At 35.2% G+C, this 12,341-nt stretch overlaps 1 long non-coding RNA gene across 1 annotated transcript; it reads right to left on the reverse strand.

Moving 5' to 3' along the window:
- Nucleotides 1-6,930: 6,930 nt before the first annotated feature.
- Nucleotides 6,931-10,520, reverse strand: LOC145820430 (uncharacterized). Its single transcript, XR_014361973.1, has 2 exons — nt 9,458-10,520; nt 6,931-7,184 (listed from the first exon to the last, which is right to left on the reverse strand). It is a non-coding gene; the product is annotated as an uncharacterized LOC145820430 (long non-coding RNA).
- Nucleotides 10,521-12,341: the final 1,821 nt, after the last annotated feature.

Consider the following 12,341-nt stretch of genomic DNA (forward strand, 5'->3'; position numbering starts at 1 on the left):
CGCCCAATTTCTAACATCTCCCACTTGCACATGAGTTGGCATGACACTGCCACATCTCTATCTCAATCTCCCCAAAAATGAACAATCTCATACTAGCCAATACACCGTGCGACTGCTGAGAATACCTGCATGTGGGAGCTCTATACTAGAAACTCAAAATGAGCCAGCATAGAGCTATCAACCCAAAAAGAACAGAAATAGTGTCTCATATACCCTAGACCCATCTAATTACACCGGTCCAAAAAACATCTCTAGTCCCTTAAAAAGAGCATGTTTGACCCTCTCAATTCTTGCAATATATTCACACTCAATCCGCCTCTCATACGGAGCGATGTGAGTTGCCGGCAGTGAATATACAACAGTGGTGTAATACTAGATGATCTTCCCCTTGCCCTCATGCCATTTAGTTTAGGATTGACCGTTTTCCCAGTAATGTCCCTTAAGGCCGAATCATACATGACCGCAAGCAACATACTAAAGTAACAGAACATCAACCCCTTACCTTATGACATAGTCAAAAGTCACAAAAGGGTACATAAATGAAAGTCATATCAATAATGACACGTAAGACTCACACGGTGAGGAAACAGGAATCCATTCTCTCACCTCATTACTCGATCGCCAAGCACATATAGTATGAATACATGCTACGATGGAGTAACTCTTCCAAAAGAGTGACGTCATACTCGATACGCCGTACAGATATTAGTCTAGTCGCTTTCTAGTGCCTAACCCGAATTCTCTATTTGCTCACCTTCCAGACGCCAAATGAGATCTCGCATCTGGCTAATCATAACAGGCACAACATGGAAAGTGGGTACTAACATCCATGTTTGGTCCTTAACATGACCACATCTTGGTTGTAGCCAAGGCAACATGCATAGTGGATAATTTAAGCCTCTCTTGGCTCCAAATAAAAATAAATCACTAGTCTCATCCTTGCTCGCTCCCAAGCACCAGAGGCGATTGCTCGTGTGAGTGAGCCAATCTTGCCTGCTGACATCATCATCTGCTAACCATAATGACACAAACCATAATAGTGTCAACATCTCATCATCTCACAACAAATAAGTGATCGATCTAAAAAACATGACCACAGCTTACGCAATTCTAGATTCCAAACATAAGCCTTATCAGCACCTCTTGCAATAAGCATATGCAACAGAATCCTCCATGTGCGCCTCACATGAAGTGATTCAAGATCACTACCTCTTGCGCAATAACCTCTCTAAAGATATTTTGGTGACTAATTTGCGTTCATTCTTGATGGGCCCAACTAGCTCATTGAATCTTACAAGGAGCAAATTAATATACTACTAGTAAAGTATTCTATCCACAGTCTAATGAGCAAGGTCAATGTCTAAACAACTCAGTTGACCATTTACCAAAGATAACACTTATCATGCCGAATACGCCCACATAGCATACTTTAGGCTCCCACAACAAAGAAAAGATCAAGGAATATAGGTCATCTGTTTCTCCCAAAGACAATCCGAGAATTCACTCAATAGCTAAGGCTCTGGCTTTTACCGATAGGTAAGTCAATGGGTTTGCAATTTTGCATCTAGAATCGTTCTAGGATATTCCTTATATAAGTCATCGAAGACAAAACAAGAATTCTCCCAAAACAATCCCTAAGGATCGTACATCCGAGCATATAAATTACATCACCCATGTCCATCAAATCTAAAACAGAGGACTGCCCACCCTAGGTGGCGACAACCCTATAAATTCCTGACTCATAATGACTAAGTAAGGAAAAACTTCTTTTGGACCATTGATCATGCCTCAGTGGTCTTCATCGATCATCGTTGGCCTATCATGGCTTGACGAAATCTAAGAACCACTATTTGGATAACTGTTTTAGGCTGTAAAAGATTTATTGGAACTAGCAATCTTTTTGCGCTCCTAACTTTTCACCATAAAAGCAGAAGGTAAATCCCTACGGATCTACTTATCCAATTCTCTAACGAGAAAGTTAGGTCACAATGTCCATAAACCAATGTTCCGAACTTATGTCAATCATAGCCTAAGTCAAAATAATCTCACTCCCCATAAGGAAGTCTTCTCATGGTCTACACTTTCCTCAATGGTGCGACTTTTCGGTATCTAGCGAGCCTTATGCCTCAACAATGACTATTCAAATTATGCATAACTTTAGAACAATTTCGCGTCATAATGGAAAGTCAACCAAATTATAGAAATGGTCAATCCTCAAAGACTTTGTCTTAAACTGCGCAACATTGATCCACTTTCTAAAAACAATAGGCTCTTTATCATCTTGCGGAGCAATCATGAATGTTTCCTTCTCAATCACCCAGTGATGACGTGGAAAATTTGCACATTCGCTACCACGCAACTAAGAATGTAGAGTATTCTTCTCTAATGGAGTAATCCATTAGTAGGCACATCGCTCCCACTGTCCCTAGGATATTGGAAATTTCTTTCCATTCTCAACTAGGCTACATACAAGCGCTATGCTTATAATTCTCTATCTTATAGAGTTCTAAAACTCTATTCACGTCACCTTTACTAAGAAAACTTTATGTGACTTAGTTACACTTCCACAAAGCTGCTTACCTATATACACATGACCCGGAGGGTTTACATGACAGCACACAATAATGCGTCACATAACCCCAAGTGTTTACAAGACAGCATACAATAATGCGTCATAGAACCCTAGGTCTTAATTTCGCAACCTTATGAGAAGTAAAATAAGGATAAGCTTCTTTGATGGTTACAGTTCGCCCCAAATGGCTCTCTGCTAACCCATTACTTAAATGGAGTGTAAAATCTGATATGAAAGGACACTTAGTTAGGGATATAGGCAACAAACTAAAGTGCAATTCCCAAATTAGGAAACATTTTGCGCCATCATCCACCTAACATTAACAATACTTAATTCCTTATCTCTACTACACAATTGTGTTATTAAGTACTAGGAATAATCAATTTTTCAAGCATCCATTTCTCTTCACAGAACTTTCTAAAAAAAATGACTCAAATAGATACTCGCCACCATAGTCAAAACTAAAAACACGAAAGCTGTTATCTAATTGATCTCGACCTCATATGTGCAATATCAAAAACCATTTCAAAACTTTTTTTGACTTATGGGAGATCAAATAGTCTTGACTAAGATGCGTATCGTAATCTATAAATGTGTCGAGATTTGGGGCTAGCTATCATACCCTTACACATATCCAGTCACAAATATCATAGTGGACTAAATGTGCCAATACAAATGACTTTCTATGGCTTTCCTACTTACTTGTGCGCAACCATTGCGAACAAAGTTATACATTTACATAAGAGCAGGATGTCACAAGCGAGAGGGCCTGCGAGGGCCTACTCAAACCATCCATGTCATCTTCTCATTAATGTGATTAAGTATAATAAGCCACCGGTTCATGACCAATGTCATAAACTAATTCCAATCATCCTAATGTGTGAGTTCTTCAAGACAAGTTTAAAGGTTTAGGCCTAACTAGGTAATGACTCATGACTAATTCATGTTCACTAGATCACAAAAAGATGTCATGGAGATATCAAGTGCGCCTAAGTCACAAATTTAACTAGTAAGTGCAAATCCCCTGCACCTTCAAGTCAATTTTATTCTCCATACACTTTAATGCATCTAGTTGAAAGATGACGATACTCCTCTTGCCATTTCTATTTCTCGCTTCATAGTGACTTGCAATTAATTCTACTATCTACAAGAAGGAGAGAATAAGCTATCAACTATGACAGCTCCTGAAGTAACTTAAGCGCGAATTAGGCTAAAGAGTCTAATTCAACACAATGCTCTCACGAGCCATGTGTCAAATTCTTAGAGTCATAACAACCTTGTCGGCCTTGACCTTTTCATTACTATGCTGCAATGTTTGCGCTTAGTGGTAAACATTATTCAAAAACATTAGCCTCGCTAAGGAACCATACAAAGAAGCACCTCCTCTTGTCTCACACTCAAGTGTAGAAACAGTAAGTGTCCAGATTGAGACAAGTTGGCGATGCTAATAGATTTTGCAGCCACTTGGCGCTAATCTCTTCACTTAATGTTAATAGATTTTACAGCTTCTAAGCGCTAATCTTTTCACTTAGTGTTAATTCAATGCACACTATTATAGTGCATGAAATTTTGCTCCATCCACTCCCAATAGTTGGATAGAGAGCAAAACACTACTCATACTGGCTACTCATCTTACACTTAATGACTAATTCATTTAAGCTCGCATTTCTTGGATGACGTGACTCTTGAATGTTACTTTGTCCAATGATGCAACATCATTACAAGTCAAATTACAAAGTCAATCCGCGCAGCTCATTAGTCAAGATCATATACAAACTTATTGAGGGCTTACTAATTTCATAACTCCAAAACTCACCAACCAAAACTACGTAGCGTGCCGCTAACCATAGCGCACACATTAGTTTTTATTATGCCAAACAAGGCAACAAAACCACAGCGATTTTGAGTCATGTTTCCTTATTTTGGCTCAATTAAGGTTTGACCTAAAGTCTCCAAGACTTTTGCTCATCTAAAGAATGGGATTACATTGTTCACATTTGAACATCTCTACTAAGTCTAGGTCAACCAAATTAACTTCCATAAGCTAAATCAATTTAGAGAGAAATTCGCATTTGGATTAATTTGATTAGCATAATATAATTTTGCCACAAAAATCTAAATTAAATAGTGACAATATTACACAAGTCGCAAGATCGAAAATCCGCTATGCTCATAATCATCTCTTGCGCCACAAGTGACAATTATCCAAAATTTAATTTAATTCATGCGCAAAATATTAGTTTTCGGGAGTAAATCTACAAAGATTTCTCTCAACCGAACAACCTTCCATTGATTATGGCATGTCTAAAAAACATGATAAAATATTCTAATTCCATACAATAGCATCATAATGTAGATTCATAACCAACTCATGCTATGTCACAATTAATAATGGAATTTAAACAAATAACAATTAATCATGCTATTCTAATTACAACATATTAGAAACTCTAGGAAAAAAATAATAATATGCTGTATTTAATATTCAAATTATGCCATAACAGAAAGTATATCACTTCTGAAATTTTCTAGAATTTTTCTAAATTTTCTGGAATTTTAAAAAACTAATAAACACACATAAAATTAGAAATAAATTTTTTAGAATCTGGTAAAATACAATAACCATACCAGTAAATAGTAAACTACAACAGTAGTCTACAATAAAAAATTCAACCCCATAAACTTAATCATGCAACACCAGATGCATTTTAAAGTAGAAACAATGAATTATTATTTCAGGAAAAATATTTTTTATTTTCATAAAATTTTGAAAATTTTACAGAAGATAGAAAATTTAATTTTGAGTCTAATGATACCAACCACGCTTAAAACAAAAGCTATAACGAATTAATTATAACCATTTAATGCGATTCAGAATTTAAAACAAAACAAACAGCGCCTTAGTACCAGCAGCCAAGCCGCGGAGGAAAAAACGGCGCGGCTTTGCGCGCGACTCAACAGACGGCTCAACGAGCGCCTTAGCGCACGGCGCAGCACGCAGCTCTGCGTACGACGCGCGTGCGTGGTGTGGACGGCGCGGGCGTGGACAGCGCCGCGCACGGCACGCGTGATGGCGCCTGGAAACGCGTCGGAAGCGCGTCTGGCGCGTGTCAGTGCGTGGAAGCAATTGGGAGCGCGTGAAAGCTGCTCACGGCGTCAGGTGGCATGTGAAAGCTGCTCACGGCGTCAGGTGGCGCGTGAGGCCCACGCTCTGCCTTCCAGGGTGTGTTTTGGTCCAATTTCGATACTACCGAACTCCATTTTTCACAATAAAAACATTTATGGTCTCAAAAATGACATTTACTGAACATAAAAATGAGGTGCATCACACTCTCAATCTAATGAGAGTTGAAGTGCAAAAACTATGCACTTCATCTTCCTCCTCCATTAATTCATGCATATATCATGTATATATATTTATATAAAAATATATATATATTTTAATGCATAAAAATAAGCACGAAGATACTCATATAAGCTCTGATACCAATGTAAATCAAAGCATAACGCAGTGGAAAAAAAAAATTCATAGTCATACCTTTTAGTAGAGCCTGAAGCGAAGAATCTCGTGGGTAAATCACGTGCTTCCAGAATGTGAACAACCAACCCAGCAGTGGAGTAATACTACAAAAGGAGTATCACCCACACAAGTCACAGTACAGAAGCTGGATCGTTCTCATATGGGAGAGAGTTAGAGAAAGAGTCTAGGAAAAAGGTTATGGGTAAAAAACCACATAACGTATCTGATATCGATATCTCCCATCATATCAGATGTATATTATTAAATATATAACAACCAATATCTATCTAGTCATCTATCCATATCTATTGATATGATAGATATAGATATCTTGAATGGTTATCTAAATAAGTTTTGAATTCTAATTCAAACTTACATGGATAAGGTTCAAAAGGTTCAAAGGGTCATGCTACATGAGCGCCCAATTTCTAACAATACTCTTATTCCAATTCATGCATGGGACAACATAATTCCCACACTTAGAGTAATCTCAACCATTTAGTCACTTCAAGACTATATCAACATTTTGAACAACAATTTCCAAAGTTTCAACAATTCTCATATTCCATGAAAACCATCATTTATATGTAAACAAATAAACAATTTTTCAAACATCATTTATTTTGGCACACAAAACAAATATAACAACATCTTCAAAGACTGTCAACTTCTTTCTTAAAAACTCCCAATGTCTAGGTGTTCTCACAAAAGCCACTCATCTTCATTTATTAAAAGAAAATCACCAAAAACATCTCTCTTCAATCCTCATAGTTCAAAATTGTAATGCCCCGTATTTTATTACTCGGATAAACTTACCAATATTCATTAATTAAGCCCATTTACAAACAACATTTCATCCTTGGATAAAACGATGAATAATTAAATATACATATTTCCTCTCATTATACAACAACATTTACATACAAATAAAAGAAATATCCTGAGACTTACAATAAAAGAGAGGACACTACTCTTTACAAAAAAAAAATAGCACTCAGCCAAACAACAAATGAAGTAGTAAAAACCATCACTACATTACACTTATGAAATGGTAAAACCCATTATTTGATCTTCAAATCCGAAAAACATTTCCTGTACACATATACAGGCAGGAAGTGAGCAACCACTAGCTCACCAAGCAATCTCATATTAAAATATTAGAAGATATGCGGATACCAAAATACTCATACATATATGTGAAATCATCTAATGTCAAAACCATATGATTTTATTTCATAATCTCTTAAATCCAATTTATTTAATTAACCACAACAAGTTAGCTTAAATAAATAAACATGTTTCAATAGTAACATGACATCCTTTTCAATTCATTCAATTATTTCATTATCAATTAAATCAAATAATTAAACAATTCATCAAATCCATTTTAGACGGTCTTCTGAGATGAATGCATATGTCATGTCATGCTCAAAATATTTTTCTCATCTTTTGAAAATCTTATGCACAATGCCATTTTGAAAACACATTAATCCAACAATTTCAATAAAATTCCAAAATGGTAAATACAACTCAGGTAATCCTTAGGCTGGTGTCTGCAAATAGACTATGCAAGTACTACCAATTTGTCATTTTACCCGTATTAACTAGAAGGCTCGACACCTGAAATCTGTCATTTTTAGCAGTATTAACTGGAAGGCTTGACACTTGTAATCTGTCATTTTTACCAGTATTAAATGGAAGGCTCGACACCTATCATCTACACCACCTTTCAAGACTTACCACCATATTTACCCCAAAATCAATTCATGAAAACTTGTTTCCCAACATTCCTTTCTCAATGCAAAGTTTTCAATCAAATTTCAAAGCTCATCATTATCAAATGAATTGATATGCCAATGCAATGATTAATAATACAATGCAATATTTCTTCCACTTTTAATACTTCCACACAATATTTCCATTGTGATCAAAATTCTCATTTCTCATTTCAATATAATTTCTCAAGATGAATATAAATACTTTTATTCCAATTCGTCCATGGGACAACAAAATTCTCACACTTAGAGTAATTTCAACCATTTAGTCACTTCAAGACTATATCAGTATTTTGAACAACAATTTCCAAAATTTCAACAATTCTCATATTCCATGAAAACCATCATTTATATGTAAACAAATAAACAATTTTCCAAACATCATTTATTTTGACACACAAAATAAATATAACAACATCTTCAAAGATTGTCAATGTCTTTCTTAAAAACCCCCAATTTCTAGGTTTTCTCACCAAAACCACTCAATTCATGTATTAAAAGAAAGTCACCAAAAACATCTCTCTTCAATCCTTATAGTTCAAAAACCTCAATTTCTATTTTAAAATGAATAAGAAAGTAAACCCACTTTCAAAAAAAATCTCTCATCATTTTGAATCAACAATCAATTTTCAAAACAAATTAAAGGATGATTTCGAAAATCATCTAGATCTTGCAAAAACAAATATATAACTCAAAGAAAATCCCTACTTGTTAAATATTATCATTTTCTATCCTACTATGTCAAAACTTATGGTATAATCTTAATAACACACTTTTAACCATAATGGATATAACCTTTTAACCAAAACTAATTTAATCCACTAAATTAATAAGTTTATTATTTTCAAAAATTTCCAAACTAATAATACTAAACCTAACTTCACATGACTCATCCCTCAAACATAACTATATTTCAACATAACCATTTTTCGTGCCAAGCTACTTAAAGAGGTAATATTTTTACCCAATTCTCTACCAATAACAATTTCACAACTTTTTCTAAAATTACTTTACCAACATGATATTTATATCAAAAATTATGAAATATACTCAATAGTAATATTTTCAAGGTTATGAGTTTGAAAGTCCACATTTCACATTTTTATTTTCATAAAAATGAACATAACCTAATCATCAACATATCATCTTTTATAAAATATCATGAATATAACACTTTTAGAGTTTTTAATCCCAAAGCAATTCTATAATTCCTACTTAATCATTTACTCTATATTCCTCAACATTAATTTATTTTTCTCAAAAATAAATTCCAAATCAAAGATAAAAAAAAATTCAACTTTATATTTCTCAAAATAAATTATTTAATCATAATATGATGTAGAGACAATCCATACAACTATTAAATTTTATTTTCAAATTTCTTTGCAAAATTATCAACACAAAATGATTTTTCCAAATCAATCTCAAAGCCAACATTCTTAACATTTCAACATAATTTTTCTTTCAAAAATTACCAAACAAAAATCTATATATATATATATATATATATGCAATACCTCTTATAATGATATATTTTCTCAAAATAATCTTAACATAGCTTTAATGTAAAAATATGAAGAAAGTCACTACCTCAAATAATGAAGAAGAGCAGATCTGGAAGGCAAATCTTGTCCGATCATGAATCCGAGACTACCATTGCGAAGATCACGACGAGCACTCTGACTTTTATTTACAACACTTTTCCAAAATCTCACTCTAAAGACTCCAATTTCAAGCTCAAAGATTGAGCATCAATGGAGGAAAATAAAAAAGAGAGAGAGAAAGAGACGCACAGGGGAGGGAGAAAGAGAGCCAAGCTCTCTGCCAACCCAAGCCAAAACAATTGAAAATGAAATGGAAATGAAGAAGAAATGATGGCAAGGAGACAAAAGGGAGGGGCCACCCACATGGGTTTGTTTCCCAAATATATATATATATATATATATATATATAATTTTTTTTAATAATATCCCAAAATTTATAATATAAATTATAAAATGATATAATTTTTCTCACCACAAAATATAATATTTTTGTACACCATAAAATATAATATTTTGCTCACCACAAAATATGCACACATTTTATTCACTACAAAAATATATAATTTTTCACCATATGGTACACACCATAAAATCAACTAACAAATATTTATTATTATCCTATATAATAAATAATAACAACTCCCAAAGTGGTTACTACCAATCATATAATCAAAAAGGACCAAACAGTTAAATATGAGTAATTAAACAAACTCAAATTAAATTAAATCTAAATCATAGGTCTTGAATTAAATTCTCACCCATAAGCCAAACATCACCCAATTACATATCAAAGTAGACCCAACAAGGGTTGCGGGCGGAGAAAAGCGGATGTGGGGACTTGGGTCGGGGCGCAGCATAACTAAGAGAGCCATTTGTTTTATATTTTTTAAAAATAGTTCCCAATCTCAGAAAATTATGAAATTTTTATGTTGTTCTCATATGAGTCTAGCACGTTGGATAAAAATTTCAGAATTAAATTATGAGTATTTATTTTATGAAAATTCACGGACTGTTTTTGCACAAAATTTACACAGCACTCAAATACGAAAATTTGCTCAATTAAATTATTCACTGGCTATTTAAAAAAATAAATTGGGTCACTACAAAAACTGTCACGACCCCAAACCGCCCCTAGTAGTTTGGTGCCGTGATGGCCAGTAATCCGTAATTACCGAAGGCCAACTTTTCAAAACTTAACACAATCAGAGTATGAATATAGGGGGCTCACAAATGCGGAAGCAATAAATCAAATACAAGTGGTCCATAAGAGCTGTGCGTAGATCAAAGCAATGCCAAACATTCCAATTAACTTTACAACTTGGATACAACAGGATAAAAAGCATGTTACATCTTGATCAAAAGGCTTCTCGAGCCGACATATACAAAATACAGCTAATACAAGTCAAGAAGCATGATTTTCAAGATTTGCCGACATGCAAGGTAGGCATCGCCGACGTAAATACAAAGTGAAGCCGACATAAGCATGAATCCAAAACAAGCATCCAAAACGATCTAGGCGTCGCCGCCGTCCTGCTCATCACCTACATATATATAGAGGGGTGAGTACAAAACTCAGTGAATGGTACTAAAAATAAAGGTTTGCATGAATAAGGCCAGAGTCCTTCAAAACGAAACACATCAAACTTAGCAAGGCAAGGGATGAACCGTATTCATCAATCAAGTATCGTAACATCGGCAAAGCAAGGGATGAACCGTATTCATCATTCAAGTATCGTAACATCGGCAAAGCAAGGGATGAACCGTATTCATCATTCAAGTATCATAACATCGGCGAGGCAAGGGATGAACCGTATTCATCATTCAAGTATCATAACATCGGCGAGGCAAGGGATGAACCGTATTCATCATTCAAGTATCAAAACATCGGCAAGCAAGAGATGAACCGTATCCATGATTCAAGTATCATAACATCGGCGAGGCAAGGGATGAACCGTATCCATCATTCAAGTATCAAAAGCTGTACGATCCGTAATCGTTTGGTCAAAAGTATTGCGAAAGTTTAGAGTCCTCCAATACAAGGGACTTGTGTTACTTAGGCCCGTAGCCCGATTTAACAAGGACCGTATCCTTTTATACTTAGTACTGCGAAAGTTTAGAGTCCTCCAGCACAAGGGACTTGTGTTACTTAGGCCCGTAGCCCGATTTAACAAGGACCGTATCCTTTCCAAAGATGGCATCAAACAAGGAGTATACTTGGCACATCAAAACAAGAGCTATTTATTCATGCTAACAAAATACTTTTGTCAAACAAGGCAAACAAGATTTATCAAAACAAGTATAACATAGCTTTATCAATAATACCACTCACCTAGTTCTTCAGGTGCAGACTCAAAGCAATATCAAGGACCTACAATCACATGGCAAGTCACATTCTCAAAGCAAGCTCTATATATACATGCAAATGATCTCGGCATTCTTGCCAGATCCAAGTCAAAGACAAAGCAAAACAAGCTGGGAGCTTAATCACTGCTCCCGTTTCATAAAAACACACCGGGTACTGTCCAGGGATAGGCCGAGGTCCCGCTAAACAAAGTCAGGAGAAACCTGGGTTTTCCTTTGGAGAATATGAAGAACATGATCATTTGAAAGATGGATGCAAGTTCACAACTTGTTACAAAATCTGAGTTTTCATGCCAAGAGTTCAAAATATGGACCTAAGTACCCATTCAAGAAAGTCATGCAAGAACAAACACAAAAACATGGTTTTCGTTCCAAGCTCTTCGATCAAAAATGAGACTTTGTTCAAGAACACATGAAAAACCATTTTCTCTTTCTAAAACCAACTTCAAAACGATGCATGACATGCAAAACAAATCCGATCATACAATGCAGCTAGGTATTTAGCAAGAACAATCAAAGGGGATCCAGATTCTAACCTCAAAACTCGGATCTAACGGTTCAAGCCACAA

This window comes from Camellia sinensis, chromosome 2, assembly GCF_055761805.1.
Source record: "Camellia sinensis isolate YWXY chromosome 2, ASM5576180v1, whole genome shotgun sequence".
NCBI lineage: Eukaryota > Viridiplantae > Streptophyta > Magnoliopsida > Ericales > Theaceae > Camellia > Camellia sinensis.